The sequence below is a fragment of the Elephantulus edwardii genome, unplaced genomic scaffold (assembly GCF_000299155.1).
Source record: "Elephantulus edwardii isolate Elephantulus edwardi_28Jun2011 unplaced genomic scaffold, EleEdw1.0 scaffold00046, whole genome shotgun sequence".
Taxonomy (NCBI): Eukaryota; Metazoa; Chordata; class Mammalia; order Macroscelidea; family Macroscelididae; genus Elephantulus; species Elephantulus edwardii.
This window is the reverse complement of record NW_006399796.1, coordinates 11,839,513-11,856,617: the sequence shown is the minus strand read 5'-3', so window position 1 is coordinate 11,856,617 and position 17,105 is coordinate 11,839,513. Positions and strand designations below refer to the sequence as shown.

General features: G+C 40.8%; 1 pseudogene; it reads left to right on the top strand.

The window, feature by feature from the left end:
* The first annotated feature begins 2,814 nt into the window (after nt 1–2,814).
* LOC102843105 overlaps nt 2,815–17,105 on the top strand; it is a 124,300-nt pseudogene continuing 110,009 nt past the window's right edge.

Genomic DNA, 17,105 nt, shown 5'->3' with positions numbered 1-17,105 from the left:
GGGGGGTGGGAGCAGAGGAGTGAAGATGGGCAGGGCAGGAGTGGGGCAGTAATCATAGGGTCACATAATTGGATGGGTGGAGGAAGGGATGGTTAAAGATATGGGAAAGATCCATGGTGAAAAACCAAATGTATGAACTTTGTAAGTAAAATATAAAGGGAGGAGAGAAATAGAAGCAGTGTAAGGGACATTCACCACTGTGCCTGTTTCATGTTTTATTAGAAATAAATTTTAAGTTTAAAGTACAGAGTTGAGATAATTTCTGGTGATACTTTTAAAATACAACTCAGAAGAAGAGAGAGTAGTGACTAGTGAGAAGTAATTGGGCATGATTTTTGGAGAACTATTCTTTTTTAAAGATAATATTGTCTTTATATAAGCATATTTATATGCTTATAAAAACCTTTATAGTATACAAATATATGAGTAAAATCATATAGTTTATGACTAAAATAATATATTTGTTATATGTAACATACAAAAAGGTGAATTATCACAATATAAAGAGGAAATAAAATATTTTAATAATTAATAGAAGAGGTAAAACCATGACTTACTCAAATAGAAAAATTTTACTTAACTTGTTCATTAAATGATAATTTTGGTAAGAGTTAGAGCTGGTTCAAAGAGAGTCCAAAGAGAAGAAATATTCACATATTAGAATATTAAAATATACTTATATGTAAAATATACGCTAAATGTGAAAGTATATTGTTGTTCTGTGCCATTGCGTTGACTATGACTCATGGGAAACCCATGAACAGTAGCTCTAAACCCTGCCCTATCTTGGGCCAATCAATCTCACTGTCTCGAATATACCTGTCCTCATTGCCATAATTACTGTGTCAGTTCCTATATCCAGGGTCTTCCTCTCCTGTGCTGTGCCTCCATCCTTCCAAGCATGATGTCATTCTCCAAGGATTGATCCCTTCCGAAAACACATCCAAAGTAGGTGAGAGATTGTCCCCATCCTTGCTTCCAAGGAACATGCTAGTTTCAGACATACCTAGTCTTTAAACTAACATCTTTGCTCTTCAGTATTTTGGAGAGATCCCTGACAGCTGTTGGTGACAAGGATATTGACTGTGGAGCCAAGCAAGATGAAGTAATTGATGATTTCTCTCTTCTCCTTCTAACATGATGTTACCTATTGGCTTAGTAGTAAAGATTTTTGTTTTCTCAATATTATGATGTAACCCATATTGAAGACTATAGTCTTTGATTCTCTGCAGCAAACATTTCAAGTCCCCCTGACTTTCAGCAAGCAAGACTGTGTCATCTGCATAACACAGGCTTTTGATGAATCTTCCTCTGATCTTGGTGCCACATTCTCTTTTTTATATAGTCCAGCTTCTTGAATGATTTGTTCTGCATACAGATTGACTGTTCTTCTTGTAGATTGCCTTCGGGTTGAGCACAACTCATAGCGACCCTATGAACAAAAGGCCTGATGCCCATCTACAACCAACAACATTTATCAAAGTACATAGTGATTCTGGAGGCATGTTGTTTAGGAAGTGGATGCCAGTCCTAGAGCCAAAGATGAGGAAATTGAAAATTTTTATCAACCTCCGCTACTGGACATTGACCAAACATGCTATAAAAGTATATTAGCAATAATTAATTACTGAAATGCAAAAGTTGAAAACAAAGACAAGGACTAGTATTCAGAAATTACAGACTTGATGACAGAAGAGAGACTAGAGATCAGATGATTGGATTTTGTACAATGAATTATTCATTGCAAATACCTTGTATTGCAATTATAGTTGCCACACAAGTGGCAACTATATCCATGGACCTCACCTGATATGGAATAAAAATTCAAATTGACTACATCTATGGAAAGATTTGCTAGAGAAGCTCAATAGCAGTTGTCAAAACCAGACCAGGTGCTGACTAGGGAAAAGACCATCAATTACTCACATGCAAGTTCAAGTTGAAGCTGGGGAAAAAAAAAAAAAAACCCAAGCCCACAAGAAGCAAAATACAATTTTTTAGCCTACTACACCTGAATTTAAAAAAATTCCAGAGCTCCTTTTAAATTATAACTATTTCAAAAGGCATTTAGTGGTACAGAGAAAAAGAAAGCAAAACAAGTTGGATAGAATGAACTGAGAGAAGAGAATATGCTATTTTAAAGAGAATGTTTCAGAACGCTTTTACTGACATGGAGTTATTTCTGCAGGGATCTGAAACAAAATAAAGGACATAGGAGAGTAATTAAACAGTAGCAGACTTTTTAATCTGAGAGCCAGCAAGGAAGCCTGTGTGATGGAAAAGAGTAAGCTTGAGGTCAAAATGATCAGAGAAGTAAGCAGTGACTGGATGAGGGGAAAGTGAAAGGGGAATGGAGTTGTTTTTCTCAGCACTAGAAACTTCACGTGTAACAATAAAATGTTGCCCAGGGAGATCCAAGATGACAGCGGAGGCAGAGACAGCGTGGTGAGCTGCAGGAGCAGCGAACCACTTAAAGCAGGGCCATTATGGCCTTCCACAGACTTCGGCTTATTAATAATTGAACACTTAAACAGTTGATGACTGGCCCTCAGTGAAGATCGAGGCTCAACAACAGGAATTCAAGGATTCCCAAGAAGAAATGGGTGAGTCTCGTGGCTTCCAACCACACCCCCCCCCAGAGCCCTCGCTGCGCCGCACAGCCACTGCAGCTCCATGAGGCTTCTACAGCCAGAACCAATGAATTCCCTCTCCCAGGATGGATGCTGGGCACCGGCCCCACTCAAGACTGGTACAGCGGAAGCCACCACACTGCCGCAAGGTGGATTTGTTCTGGAGAGAATTCTTGGAGTCAGCATGGCGGCTGTGGGGGAAGTGGGCACCCTTCAGCCGCCCGCACAAGAGGGGCTATGCACCCGCCGAGTGCCCGTGCAGCAGGGTGGGGGAGGTGCACCCCCAACAGCCGCCTGTAGTGGGGGAGGCACGCACCTCCCGCTGGCCTCCCGTGCTGGGGGGGGGCGTGCGCCCCGCTGGCTGTCTGTGTAGGAGGTGGGGGATGGGATGCATGCCCACCATCTGCAGGTTTGGGTTTCCTTGGACAGGCCAAAGAAGACGATTACCTATACAATGGATTGCTGAAAGTCACTGTGAGTCTGATGACCTTAACAGTGGCAGCATGCACAAGAGGACCAACATCCTAAATGCACCACATATTTTGTTCTGTTGAATGCTTCCGCCAAAAGATGGTTAGACCTGGGGGGAATCTGTTCACAATTCTCAGGTTCTCTTTATCATATATAAAGGGGGAGGGCAGTGACACCTACTTCAAAATATAGTATGACCACTTATGGGGGGGGGGGGTAAAAGTGGCAGTGCTGGAATTGGAAACACTATCCCTGACCACAGAGTCCTCAGTCAGGCGAGGGGACCAGACTGGGGTAGGGGCAGTTGGAGGGGGAGTATACCAGCCAGTTCCTGGGGGATGTTGCCCTGCTCGGGATGGGCTGCCCTTGGCCCCCGGCTCGGGGCGAGCCATCACAGCCCTCTGCCCAGGGCGGGCTGCCCTCGGCCCTCAGCTCGGGGTGAGCCATCGCAGCCCTCAGGGTGAGCTCCTCAGTCCTCAGATTGTGCCATCTGACCCCTGGGTGGGGAAGGGGAAAAAAAAAGAATGCCTAGGGTATCCAGAGAATGTTATCTGGGCCACCTTCTGCCACCCTCTCCCCTAGTAAATCTGAAAGCAACACCCTCAAAGCCCTTCTCTTTGTAACTCACAAGTTTGTTCTCTCTAGGTTTGCTCCCTTTCCTATAGGTAATCTTAACACTGAGTTTTACTCCAGAATTGACCCTGAACCCAGTGCCAGTGGCAAAAAGGAAATACAACTGACAGCTAAGGAAGCAAAGGAGGATGAAGCCTCTGGGTTCAACCAGCCATCCCCACTGGACCCACCTGGGAAAACACTTTGCAGTCCAGAGGGGAGCAAATGACAGGAAAATATCTTCTAACAGAGCAAGAAGGCAAGCAACTTTTTAACCCAAGACCACCAGTAAGGGGATAAAGTGTCCTCCATTTCCCCCCTTTTACATCTACGCCCCTGTTCAGCATGAAGAAGCCAGAGAGTCGGCATCCAATTCCCAAATCAATAAGACCGTTGGTTTAATTACTATTGGAAAATGCTTTTCATTCCTCTGTAGCATCTGGTCCCCACTGGACCCTCATCATTTCCTTCACCTGCTCCCCCCACCGACCAAACTGTGCAGCTCTGCAACTGCATCCTGGCCCATCCTCACCCTTCTGCCCCCAACCCTCACCTCCTTGTACCCCCAATGTGTTTTTCCCAATTAAAAAATAATAATAATAATAATAATAATAATTTAAAAAAAATGTTGCCCAGTCTTGCATCATCTTCATGATCATTGGTGCCTCAGGGTATGTCAGTGCCTCAGAGTGTGTTATTTACACTATTGTGCTCATCCATTTCATTAAGGATTTGCCTCATTTTCCTTGGATAAAGACTTGGTATTTCTTTTTTGGTTCCCCTTTTAAAATTAATATTTCAATCATTTCTATACATTGTGTTTCATGCACATATATTGTGTTCCTTCACTTACATTGTATTTTATTCATTTATATTGTTGGAAAGTTTTTTCCTCCTTTACAATCATCCCACCAACAAAACAATTGCTTCATGAAAGTATGTGAGCCAGACAAGTCATACCTCATGCCCTAATATCCACCTTTTAGATTGCCAATTGCTGACGATTCTGAGGAAACAAACCTGTCCCTTATTCAGAAAGATCATCTGTTCAACTTGGAAACTTTGAGGATGTGCATTCATAAGCATCATCCAGTCCAGAGCAAGCCCTCAGACTTCAGTAATCAACCTAGTTAACAGCATGGACCACCTTCTCTTCATCTGGTTGGGTTCTGGTCAACTCATCCCCAGTCATCTATGGCTAAGTTCAAATGGGCATCAGCTGCAAGCTTAGGAGTCCTCCTTGCATTTCAAACCTGTTGGTCTCCTCACTCAGCCTTATACCAACAAGGAGCCAAACGGAATCAACAGGCTAGGGTCCTCATGACTTCCTGCTCCTCAAACTAACAACCACTCCCTGCACGTCCATGCTAGGTCGATGCGACACGGGTATTATATTTCCTAATATTGCGGAAAGCAAATGAAAGTTTTTAACTTGGTCAAGGACTGGTAAGACTGCACCCAAAAAGGGTGACTTAGGCTGCTGATAAAAATGGGGCCAACAATTACTAGAGATCAGTGAGGAAGGCTATACTAACCTATTAGGATAACATCACAGATTAAATGAACGCGCTGGTTGTCAAGACATGAGCAGTGGTCTTTTTTTTTTCCTGAACCTTTTAATGACGAACCCAGCAGAGAACGTCTGCTCAGCCTGGCTAGAGTGACAGATGACGTTATAAAACACATTTACAAGTTTCATCTTATCAATTTTTTTTTAATTCAAAGAAAGAACTGTACCAATTGCATTGTTATTGCTATGCGTTGTTGATTTGAAACTAACAGAAAACCTCAAGGGGGTTTCCTAAGGTTGTAAATTGTACAAGAGGAGACTCCTCTTATTTCTCGAAAGGAATGGCTGGTGGATTCAAACCACTTACCTTTGGTTTGGCAGCAAGCCTCCTTATCCACTAGTTCACCAGTTTCAAATTTTTATGTATTAGTAAATGTATTCAAAGAAACAAATGTATCCATTACCCTAGAGTTTAATTTCTGAAGTAATTAATTAGTGGAAGAAAGGAGTCTGCAGCTTGAGCCTTAACTTCATATTTAGTTTAGATGCCATTTGATTCCTTTATGTAACTTCCCCAGTGCTTGTTGACCCTTAAATCAATACTGTGGCTATGCTTATATAATAAGCAAGCACAGAAAAAGGATTTTGCCCTTAGGAAGAATGTGGTTGAAAGTAGATTATAAATTCCAGACAAGTCTTGAGAGAGGTAACTAGCCCTCAGCAGAAAAGTGCTCACAGAAAGAACTAGGGAATTTACCTGGGCATAAACTCAATGACTTAGTGAAAATAGTCAGACTCATGTTATCCAGTGCTAAGGGTCTTCACATTTCAGTAGAAAGCCTAGAATGTGACTGTTACTACAGGAAAAAAAAACAACAAAACAACAACAATGGCCTATGGTTGTGAGTATATAATGTCACAACTGATAGTTAATCTGACTTTAACATGTTTCCTCAGAGAGTTCATGTTTTCACCTTTTGTGATGGTTAAGATTGTGTGTAACTTTACTATGATTCTCTGGTTTAGTGTTTACTGGATGGCATATCCTGTCAGTTAACTGATGATGCTTTACTCCATGAAGTGGTCTGATATGATCAGCCTAAAATAAGAGGATTAAGATGGAATGCTGTGATGATAGATGTGTCATTGTGTCTATCACCCTCAATAAAATCTATCCTACGTGTTAAAAATGCTAACCTGGGTTGTTAAGGAGGCAGGATTAGAGGTAGTTATGTAAAACTGTGATCACCTTGAAAGTGTGACCTGCACTGAATATATTTATGCACTTTCTGACAAAGCTAGAGTCTGGTGCCCAACACTGCATCTGGCTTGCTGGCTCATGAGCTTGTGACCTGAAATAGTGTATTGTCATCCACACCAACTTTGGACACCTTGGCCTTCCAAGTTGAAGTCAGTGACCTTACTCACTGATAAGGACTGCTGACAATGTGAGTGAGTGTTTTCCACTGGTTTTGATTCTCCAGAGAATTCAGATTAAGCCACTCTTGCTTTCACTTTTTCAAATCTCATGGTCAAGTTTAAACCCTCTAAGTTTTAATTCATCTGAATCACTACCACTTGGACTTCTTTTTCCCTCACAGGACACTACTTAGTATTCTTCAGTTCCCTTTGGTTTCTCAGGCTACGTCTCTCTCATTTTTTAGGTATTTTTCTCAAAACAATGCTGGGAATAAAAAAGGAAAGGAAAACATTCTAATCCCACTCTCATAAAAGAGTAACTGAGCTACTGGCTTCCTCAGTTTGTTGTGGTTGTGGTTGCTGCTGTTGTTATGACTGTCTTGTCTTTTGTGTAACTTGAATGGTGCTTGCTTTTAAAAATGTTTATCCAGTTCTCCACATACTTCCCATGACTCCCTGCTGATAAAGCTTCAGTGTAATTAAAGTGTTTTTATGAGCAGGGTTGAATTCAACTTGCATTATTTAGACACACAAAAGAAAATTCCTGGCATTTCCAAGTCACAATTGTATAGTCAGATGACATAGTGGCAGTCAGTTTAAGAAGACCTTTACACCCAATTGAGAGGGGAAAAAAAAATAAAATTGCTATGTTTTCTGTTTCTGTTATATGGTGCTCTTTAGTGAAATTCATTTCACTGGATTATGCTTCAATTTGAACTGAGTCTTTTAAACTTATTTAAATAACTTGGGGAAGTTATCTGGACTAGGTTTGGGAAGTCAACTCATCATTATTCAATTAGGCCTAAATGTAAGCTTTCCCTCTACCTTTTATCTTTTTTTATTTTGTCTGTAAGTGAAGTCTTGCCCCTTGACACGTCCTCATTATGGAAATAAATGTAACGTTGAAGAAGCTAATGTCGTTCTTTTGGAATTATAACATGAAGGGGAAGAATTACAGCATGCTGGGAACTTTGGTAGGAATCAATTTACAAAAGAAGCCACCACATTTGTTTTTATTGTGGTTAAAGCTTTAGTATGGGAAAACACAAAAACGATAAGAAATTGTGGAGGGTTTGGATGAATGTGGATCTAATGAAGACAGCCCATTGGTTCCACAGCCCAGAGTAAGATTCCCACAGCCATGAACAAACAGTTCTCAGCCTATAATTTCTACGCTTTTGTTTCCCCACTTTGGAATTCTGACTACAGGCATGTTACCAAGCCAACTGGCTCACTACAAAGATCCAGTGAAGCTCTTTTTATCACAAAGATCAAGACAACAATTGTGTGCCTACAATAAAAGAACAACTAAAACCATCCAACAAGCATTAAAAGAACAATTCTAGAGATAGTTGCCTTTGAACTCCAATAATGGGCAACATTCAGAGACTTGAATTCCACCTTAAAAGAATTCATTACCAATTGCCTTTTCTTCTAATTATGTAAGATGCTGGCAGTCAGTATTTTCAGCGGCAATGATTTTGTCAAATCTAGTATTTCTCAGTTATGTTGGATCCTATGCAACAGCCATCTTGTGAACCCATTTTATAGGCTTTATTTTGTTTATGACAGTTCATTTACAAAGTAACTCCAAAGTTTGCCTAGGTTTCACCCTAAACTACATAAAATGGAATACTGTTTTACAAAAGCTTTGTTCAGAAGTATCAATTCCCAAATGTAAAAAGTGTCTTGTTTGTACTGATACATTCCACAGGAATGCACAACCACCAGCTGAGAAAATAAAAAGAAAAGGAGTCTTTCGGATGTTTCCTTCTTTGCCTTAGCTGTGACCTGTGAACAATTTCAATTCCACATGGGGGGAAAAACATAGGAATTTCCATTTTTGCCTAAACACTTCATTTTCTGATGGTGCGGAGCAATTTAAACGGAACCCAACCAGACTCTCGCAATTCAGAACAGATATTCTATCTGAGGAACTTTGACTATTGTTATTTGTGTAGGCCCTAGACATCAAGTAGCTTCTAGGATTTCATCATTCTTTTTTCATGAAATTCATGACAAGTTATTTGGTTTTATGCATTCAAATAAGTGTGAATTCCTTTTTTGTTTTGCATAAAGAAGGCTAAAAAAAAGTCCTTTCTTTTTTAAAAAAAAATTTAGTCATTTTGGCAGTTCATTTTGGAGAGGATTGAATGAGTATTAAACTTGACAAAAATTTAAGAGAACCAGTCCAGACCAAGCAGCTGGTTTTTATCCAAGGTGAACATTTTGCTGCTTTTAGTTGGCTTGTCAGAAATACTTTTCTCACTATAAAAGGATGGAAGGAAGTTTACTGATAGAAAAGGTGTTAGGGAATTTTGTTTTTTAACTTAAATGTTGATGATTTATTTTATGTGTATAAAATCTCGACACATACTCTCCAAAGTGATCTCAGCACATTATGTAAACAGAATTAATATACTTAATCCATTTTAATGTATGCATAGTAATTTTTTTTACATGGGAAACAATACATTTAGTGACTCTGTTTTTCTTGTTTGTCTTTAATTATCATCTACCATCAGATAGAACCAACTCATAGCTGACTACAGCAAGTTTTTAGGGCTGTAAGCATTTAGTCTAAATTCATTGACTAGGGAGCCTGGCAAGAATATTGTTCTAAGTGGTACAGTCTGTCAGTGTGCTGTACTGAGATAAGTTGGGGTTGCTATGGTACTGAATGCTGTGTCACTGGTCTGAAAAAATGTCATAATGGTTACCCATGGTGGACAAGGGTTAGTAGAGCTCCCAGATTAAGACAGGCTTGGAAGCAGGATTGGTATCCACTTCTTAAACAACAGGCCTTTGAAAACTCTGTAAACATTAGAGAAACGATGATAGCTACAGAACAGGGTTTAGATCTTTTGTTCATAGTTTCGTTATGAGTCTGACTCAACTCGACAGCACTTAACAACAACAGCAACTGGGAGCTCTGGTGGTCAAGTGGTAAAAAGCTGCACTACAATCCCATAGGCACATGATTCAAATCCACCAACTACTCTGAGGGAGAAAACTGGACAATCTCTTCCCATTGCCTCTGAAAACCTTCTGGAGGGTCAGCTATGGGTTTGAACTCAATGGTACACAACAACAGCAACAACCACAAGAAGTCAGGTTTCCCTAAAAAAAGAATTTTACTTTGGTGAACATTTGAATGCTAACTGCTGATAACACAGAAATAGATGAATTATCAACCAGTAGACGGCTGCTTGTGGGTTGTCAAGTTAGGTTTTTAGAGAAAAATTATGTAAATCAAATACAATTAGGAATCAATTCAGGTTGACTCTATATGTACCAGAGTTGAACTGTCCTTCATAAAATTTTCAGTAGCTGATTTTTCAAAAGTAAATTGTTGATGGTGCCATCAAGTTGCTTGTGACTCATATCGAGTCTATGTACAAAACCCCTAAACCCTGCTCTATCCTGTACCAATCTCCTTGTCTGCGACACAGCTACTCCCACTACCCCAAATACTGAATCAATCCATCTCATCAAGGGTCTTCCTCTCCTACACTGTCCCTCCACTCTCCGAAACATGATGTTTCTCTCCAAGGACTAGTCTCTCCTTGCAACATGCCCAAAGTACATAAGACAAAGCTTTGGAATCCTTACCTCCAAGGAACAGCCTGCTTTCACTCTCTCTAGGACAAACCTATTTTTCTCCTAGCAGTCCCTGGTATATTTATTCAACACTCCTCTCTAGCACCACAGCTCAAAGGCATCATTCCTCTATCATCCCTAGTCATTCACTGTCCAGCTCTCCGAAGCATAGCACACAATTGAGAAGACTATAGCCTGGATCGGGCATACCTTAGTCTCCAGCCTGACAGAGTTGCTCTTTTGTACTCTGGACATGACCCTGACACCTGACTTTCCCTATGCAAATCATCTCTTGATTTCCTAGCTGCTGGTACCAAGAGTGTTGACTGTAGAGCTAAGCAAAATAAAACTGTTAACTATTCAATCTCTTCACCATTCATACTGATGCTGCCAACTGGCCCAGTGGTGAGAATCTTTGTTTTCTTGATGTTGAGCTTCTATCCGTATTGAAGGCTGCAGTCCTTGACCTTCTGCAGCAAGTGCCTCATGTCCTCCTCAGTTTCAGCAAGCAGGATTGTGTCATGTGCATAATGCAGGTTGTTGACTAATTCTTCCACCAATCCTGATGCCACATTCCTCATCGTACAGCCCAGCATCCTGGATGATCTATTCTGCATACAGATTCAAAAGGTATGGAGACAGAATATATACTTTGCGGACCCCCTTTCCAATTTTTAATCATTCAGTATTTCCTTGTTCTGTTCTAATGAATACTTCTTGATCCAAGTATAGGTTTCACATAAACACAATCAAATGTTCTGGGATTCCCATTCCAGGCCTTTTTTCCAAGGCACTTCTGGGTGGACTGGAACCTGTAACAGTTCGGTAAGCAGCCAAGTTCACTAACCCCAATTTATGTGGGCACTTGGGGATGCCTACAAATCAAATAGGACCAAGAAAATGTTATGTTCCCTTCAAGAACTAGAGGGAAACCTTTTAAGAAAGCAGAGGACAATTAATTCCATATTCAATTATTTATTTGTTGTTTATTTGCATAGTATAATTAAGTTCTTAAAGCAGGGAATTTCACATATTAATGAAAGAGTTGATATATATTTGTACTTGAGTCAGGCAACCAAATACCTTACAAACACAGTTAAAAAAAACAACCTCACTCAAAAACAAATGACAGTCCAGACAAGTAAAGAATATCAAAAGAGGAAAGAGGAAAGATTTTATATTCTGAGCACAAGAGAGAGGCTGACTGAGGAATGCAATTCATGTTCTGCCTGCCCTTCAATTCACAAGTAATAGCATGAGAGACATTTTAGAAGGACTTTGGGTACAAATTGCTGTAACTCAAAATCTAGTGATTCAGTGCTTTCAGAATGTGGAGAAGATGAAAGGGAAAGCAATATATGAAACATGCATACGAGGTACTTTTCTTAGAGGTGTCCGTAAGGTTATTAAGCTTTCTTGGTGACACCAGTTCCAGTAAACCACAAGAGACAATGCAGAGTTAGACAGCATATTGGTAGACTTCTGTTTGCAAGTGTATGCTCAAGGACAAAAAAAAAAGAAAAAAAACATGAAAGCACTATTCATTTCCCTCCAAAGCACCTAAATTTACCTCTAACTAACTATCTCTATACTGTTTCAATATATCTGCAGAACACATTATCCGGGAAGCTGGGTTCTGTGAAGAGAAGTGTAGCATCATGATTGAAGGTAGACTCATCAAAAATCAGCATTATGCAGATGACACAACCCTGCTTGCTGAAACTGAGGAGGACCTGATGCATTTGCTGCAGAAGGTCAAGGACTGCAGCCTTCAATATGGATTGAGGCTCAATGTCAAGAAGACAAAGATTCTCACCACTGGACCAATTGGCTGAATCATGGTGGATGGTGAAGAGATTAACAGCTTTAATTTGCTTGGCTCCGCAATTAACATTCTTGGCACCAGCAGCAAGGACATGAAAAGACGTATTGAGCTGGGAAAGTCTGCTGTGAGAGATCACTCCAAAGTACTGAAGAGCAACGATATCAGTCTGGAGACTAAGGTGTGCCTGATAAAGCCATGGTCTTTGCAATCTCTTGTTATGCATCAGACTCCTGGGAAAGGACTAGGGATGATAGAAGGAGAATTGATGCTTTTGAGCTGTGGTGTTGGAGAAGAGTATTGAATATCATGGACTGCTAAGAGAATGAACAGGTTCAACCTAGAGAAGGTTAAACCAGTCTTCACCTTGGAGGCAAGGAATCTGAAACTTTGTCTGACATGTTGTTGTTTGTTGTTATGTGCCGTCAAGTTGTTTGCGACTCATAGCGACCCTATGTACAACAGTCCTAAACCCTGCTCTATCCTGTGCCAATCTCATTGCCTCTGACAAACCCATTCCGAGTACCCCAGTCACTGAATCAATCCACCTCATAAAGGGTCTTCCCCTCCTGCACTATCCCTCCAGTCTACCCAGCATGATGTCCCTCTCTAAAGACCTGTCTCTCCTTACAACATGTCCAAAGTATGTCAGACGAAGCCCCAGAATCCTTGCCTCCAAGGAGCAGTCTGGTTTAATCCTCTCTACGATGAATCTGTTTGTTTTCTTGGCAGTCCATGGTACATTCAATACTCTTCTCCAGCACCACAGCTCAAAGGCTCAGTTCTCCTTCTGTACTCCCTAGTCATTGTCCAACTCTCTGATGCATAACAAGTGATTGCAAAAACCATGGCCTGTATCAGGCGCACCTTAGTCTCCAGAGAGACACCGTTGCTCTTGAGTACTTTAGAGAGGTCCCTAACCACAGACTTTCCCATCGCAATACGTTTTTTTTATTTCCTGGCTACTGGTGCCAAGAGTGTTGACCGTGGAGCCGAGCAAACTGAAGCTGTGAACAATCTCAATCTCTTCACCATCCATCCTGATGCTACCAATTGGTCCAGTGGTGAGAATTTTTGTCTTCTTAACATTGAGCCTCAGTCCATATTGAAGGCTGCAGTCCTTGACCCTCTGCAGTAAGTGCATGAGGTCCTCCTCCGTTTCAGCGAGCAGGGTTGTGTCATCTGCATATCGCAGATTGTTGATAGATCGTCCACCAATCCTAACGCCACGCTTCTCCTCATAGAGCCCAGCCTCTCGGATAATCTGCTCTGCATACAGGTTGAAAAGATATGGAGACAGGACACATCCCTGACGTACACCCTTCCCAATTTTGAACCATGCAGTGTTGCCCTGCTCTGTTTTGACTACTGCCTTTTGGTCCAAGTATAGGTTTCGCGTTAGCACGATTAAATGTTCTGGGATTCCCATTCTTCTCAGAGTCAGCCACAGTTTGTTATGATATTGCAAGGAGGGACCAGTCCTCGGAGAGGGACGTCATACTTGGAAGGGTGGAGGTATAGCGGAGGAGACGAAGACCCTCAATGTGATGGACTGATTCAGTGACTGGGGTAATGGGGGTAGGTGTGTCGGAGACAATGAGACTGGCACAGGACAGAGCAGAGTTTAGGGCTGTTGTACATAGGGTGGCTATGAGTCGCAGCAACATATAACAACAGCAGCTGCACTGCAATTACAAAGGGACGAGATCCGAATCCACCAGCTGCTCTGCAGGACAAGGATGGGCAATCATCTCCCGTTCGATTAACTGCTTCGAAAACCTGCAGGAGGATTAGGTATGGATAAGCTTTGACTCAATGGCACACAACAAATAAGAATTATACTGGAGCTTTGGTGGTCTAGCGGTAAGAAGCTGCTTTGTAATCCCAAAGATAAAACCATTTGAATCCATCTGCTGCTCCATGGGAGAAAAAACGGGAATTCTCCTGTTCAATTAACTGCCTGTGAAAACCTGCCAAGGGTCAGGTATGGGTTAATTCCGAATCAATGGTACATAACAACAGCAAGAATTATAGCCATAGCCCGGTTGCTCTCGCGAGACTCCCTGCTCTTGGCTTACTGGGAGACCTTGCCTTCGCTCTGCTGCAAGACACCAAGGACTCTGTGGCATGGTCCGCCCAGCAGCACCGCTTGCCCTTGTCTGCTAAAGGCAATGCCCTTGTCTTCTAAAGGCCGTGGCCCAGCCCCCGTGGCCCAGCCCCTTGGCATATTCCCAACCTGGCCAGCGACACAACCACTGCCCGCCAGGTTGAGGAGCTGCAGTATTAGTGTAGACTGTAATCCCTCCCAGAGCACTAGACCTCTGCCCCTGACGTCTGGAGACCCTGCTGACTTGCCACCTGAAGACTGTCCAGCTGCCACCCCTCCTGTCCAGCGTCAGGAGCACTAGTATTACAGTTACTTTGGGTGAAACACTGCTGTCTAGCTCCGTTATGTGGCATTTGTTAAGCGAAAGCAGAAAAGGCCGGTTGGAGTCACGGTTTCAGGAGGGCAACAATCGTTCCACTCCTGCTGGACTGTTGTCCCCAAGAGAGGAGCATCCTTTACAAAACATTGCCATTCTCTGCGTCATTGTATAGTTAAAACAACCTAACATCTACTAAGAAAAGACTCACATAATGTCAAGAAAATAGCAGTCTACCTCAGTCATCGTGAAAAAAAAAAACAAAATAACCCTTCACCTATGAAAACAGACCAAATGAATACCCCAGACAAAAAGAACCAGGAAAAATATGTTGACATGGAGTTATTTGAATAGCTACAGAGGAATATGCAAAGGATGGAAGAAATAATGGACATCATTAAAAGAGCAAATACCCCAGCCTCAAATATCCCTCAGGTTGCACTTTCTCTTCAAGATGTATTTGTACTTTTGGCAGTTCATGGGATGTTCAGTGCTCTTCTCCAACACCACAGAGCAAAGGCAATTAAATTTAAAAAAAGGGGGGCATACTATATGCCCATAGTTAAACCATAAATGCAATCATTCAATTCTATATTATCATGTTAAACAACAGGTGAGCCTTGTCTTTTGTTTCCGTTTCCAGTGATGAGCAGGGCATGGCATGTGGAAAACAGCACTAATAACCATCATACTTTTCTGAGAAAAGTGGTAGCAGGTGGCTCTTCATTCTTAGGTCACTGGACTCCTGCCCTCCAACCTCCCTAAACTGTAAGCTGAGTCTGAGCCAGGTTTGTCATTGCTATACATTCAGTTGTTCAGAAGAACACAGGAAGTTAAACTTAGCAGGTCAGATAAGCAAGTGAGAAGTAGAGATGGAAGTGCTGGCCACTTCATGTTTTGAACTTATTATTTCTTCTCCTCACAAGACCCTGCAGGGCAATAACATTACCCCATTTTATAAACTTAAAACAAGCGGAAGATTTAAGTAATTTTCTCAATGATACATTGTACTGGGGAAGTCTGCTCTCAGGGACCTCTCCAAAATACTACAGAGTAGTGTTGTTAGTCTATGAACTAAGGTATGCCTGATCTAGGCTATGGTCTTTGCAATTATTTGTTATGCATAAGAGAGATAGACAATGACTAAGGATGATAGACTAACTCAGAATAGGGCAGAGTTCAGAGCTATTCTACATGGGGTTGTTATGAGTTGCAGGTAACTTAATGACACATAACATAACATAACAGCAGTATATATAAAGGGAGTGGTTATTCCCACAAATACACATTTCTATCTGAGTCCACAGCTGTAATTCTATCAGCCGTGCTGTTAGAAATCATAAGCTTTAAGTTGATAAGCTATAAGTCAAGCAAACATTCCTGAAGCTTACTAGCCAATTGTTACATTGAAATATTTGTCAGGTTCTTTAGAATCAAGAATTTTGTCCTTTTTTTATAGCAATAATCGTGCTCACAGTATTATGATGGGAAAGGTTCAAGATATAATTGCTACATGGACCATGCAAACTCTTTGTTTTTACCTTTTTCAGATTTTTTTGTTGTGATTTAGGTGAAAGTTTACAAAGCAAATTCATTTTTAATTCAACGTTTTATTCTATAGCAGACCAAAATAGTATTTTGATATAAAACTCACTTTTAAAATAACTGGCATATGCTAGAAATTATATAATAGTGTGCTAATGAGCTATCAGTTTGCTAATTTTTTTACATCTCTGAAACTCAGTTTAGAAATAGTGGGGTTTTTTAGCATTATATACCATATCTGGACAAAAGTATTATGCTATTATATATACAATCATTTAAAAGGTAAATATGGTCGTATGTATTGTGTTAATAAGACGTCAGGATCACTGGATGTGTTAATGAGTTTGCCAAAATCTAGTCATCAGAAAACTTCACGTAATACATTTTTGTTTACAATTCATTTTCCTATGCTGCTCAAACTAAGGTGCTTGGTCTTCACAGCAGAAATAAGAAGAGAAGATGAACATGGTTAAGAGTGGGGTTGTGTAAAGCATGATTGTGTTCAAGCAAATATAGATATTTCAAAAGCTAAAAAAAGGTTACATATGCATTATTAAGACTTAAAAGAAGAGTGATCTCAGTAAAATTGTTATCTAGTGTGTTCTTAGGGCGTTCTGGTGGCATAATGATAGGAAGCTGCACTGCAATCCCGAAGGCACGAGGTTTGAATCCATCAGTTGCTCTGTGGGCAATCTCCTCCTGTGCAATTTACTGCCTTTGAAAACCCACTGGAGGTTCAGCTATGAGTCGGTTCCAACGTGATGGCACATAACAACAGTGTGTTCTTTTGAGTTTCCTTTTTTCCTGACCTATCACAAAAAATAACAGTGAATGTGTTTCAGGAATAACTATTGTATATGATCTCTTCTCATCTTTAGGAAAGTCCTTTGATATGTTTGTCTCTATGCCCAATTTAAAGGTAAATGAAGACATTCCAAGAACCCAGCAACTTAATTAATTGTGAGTAAAAAATGTTTTAAAACATTCTTTTATCCCAGAAGGATTCCCCACTCTACCCTTTTTTTTAATTATTATTAAATTTTATTAGTTTTAATGAACATTTACAGGGATTT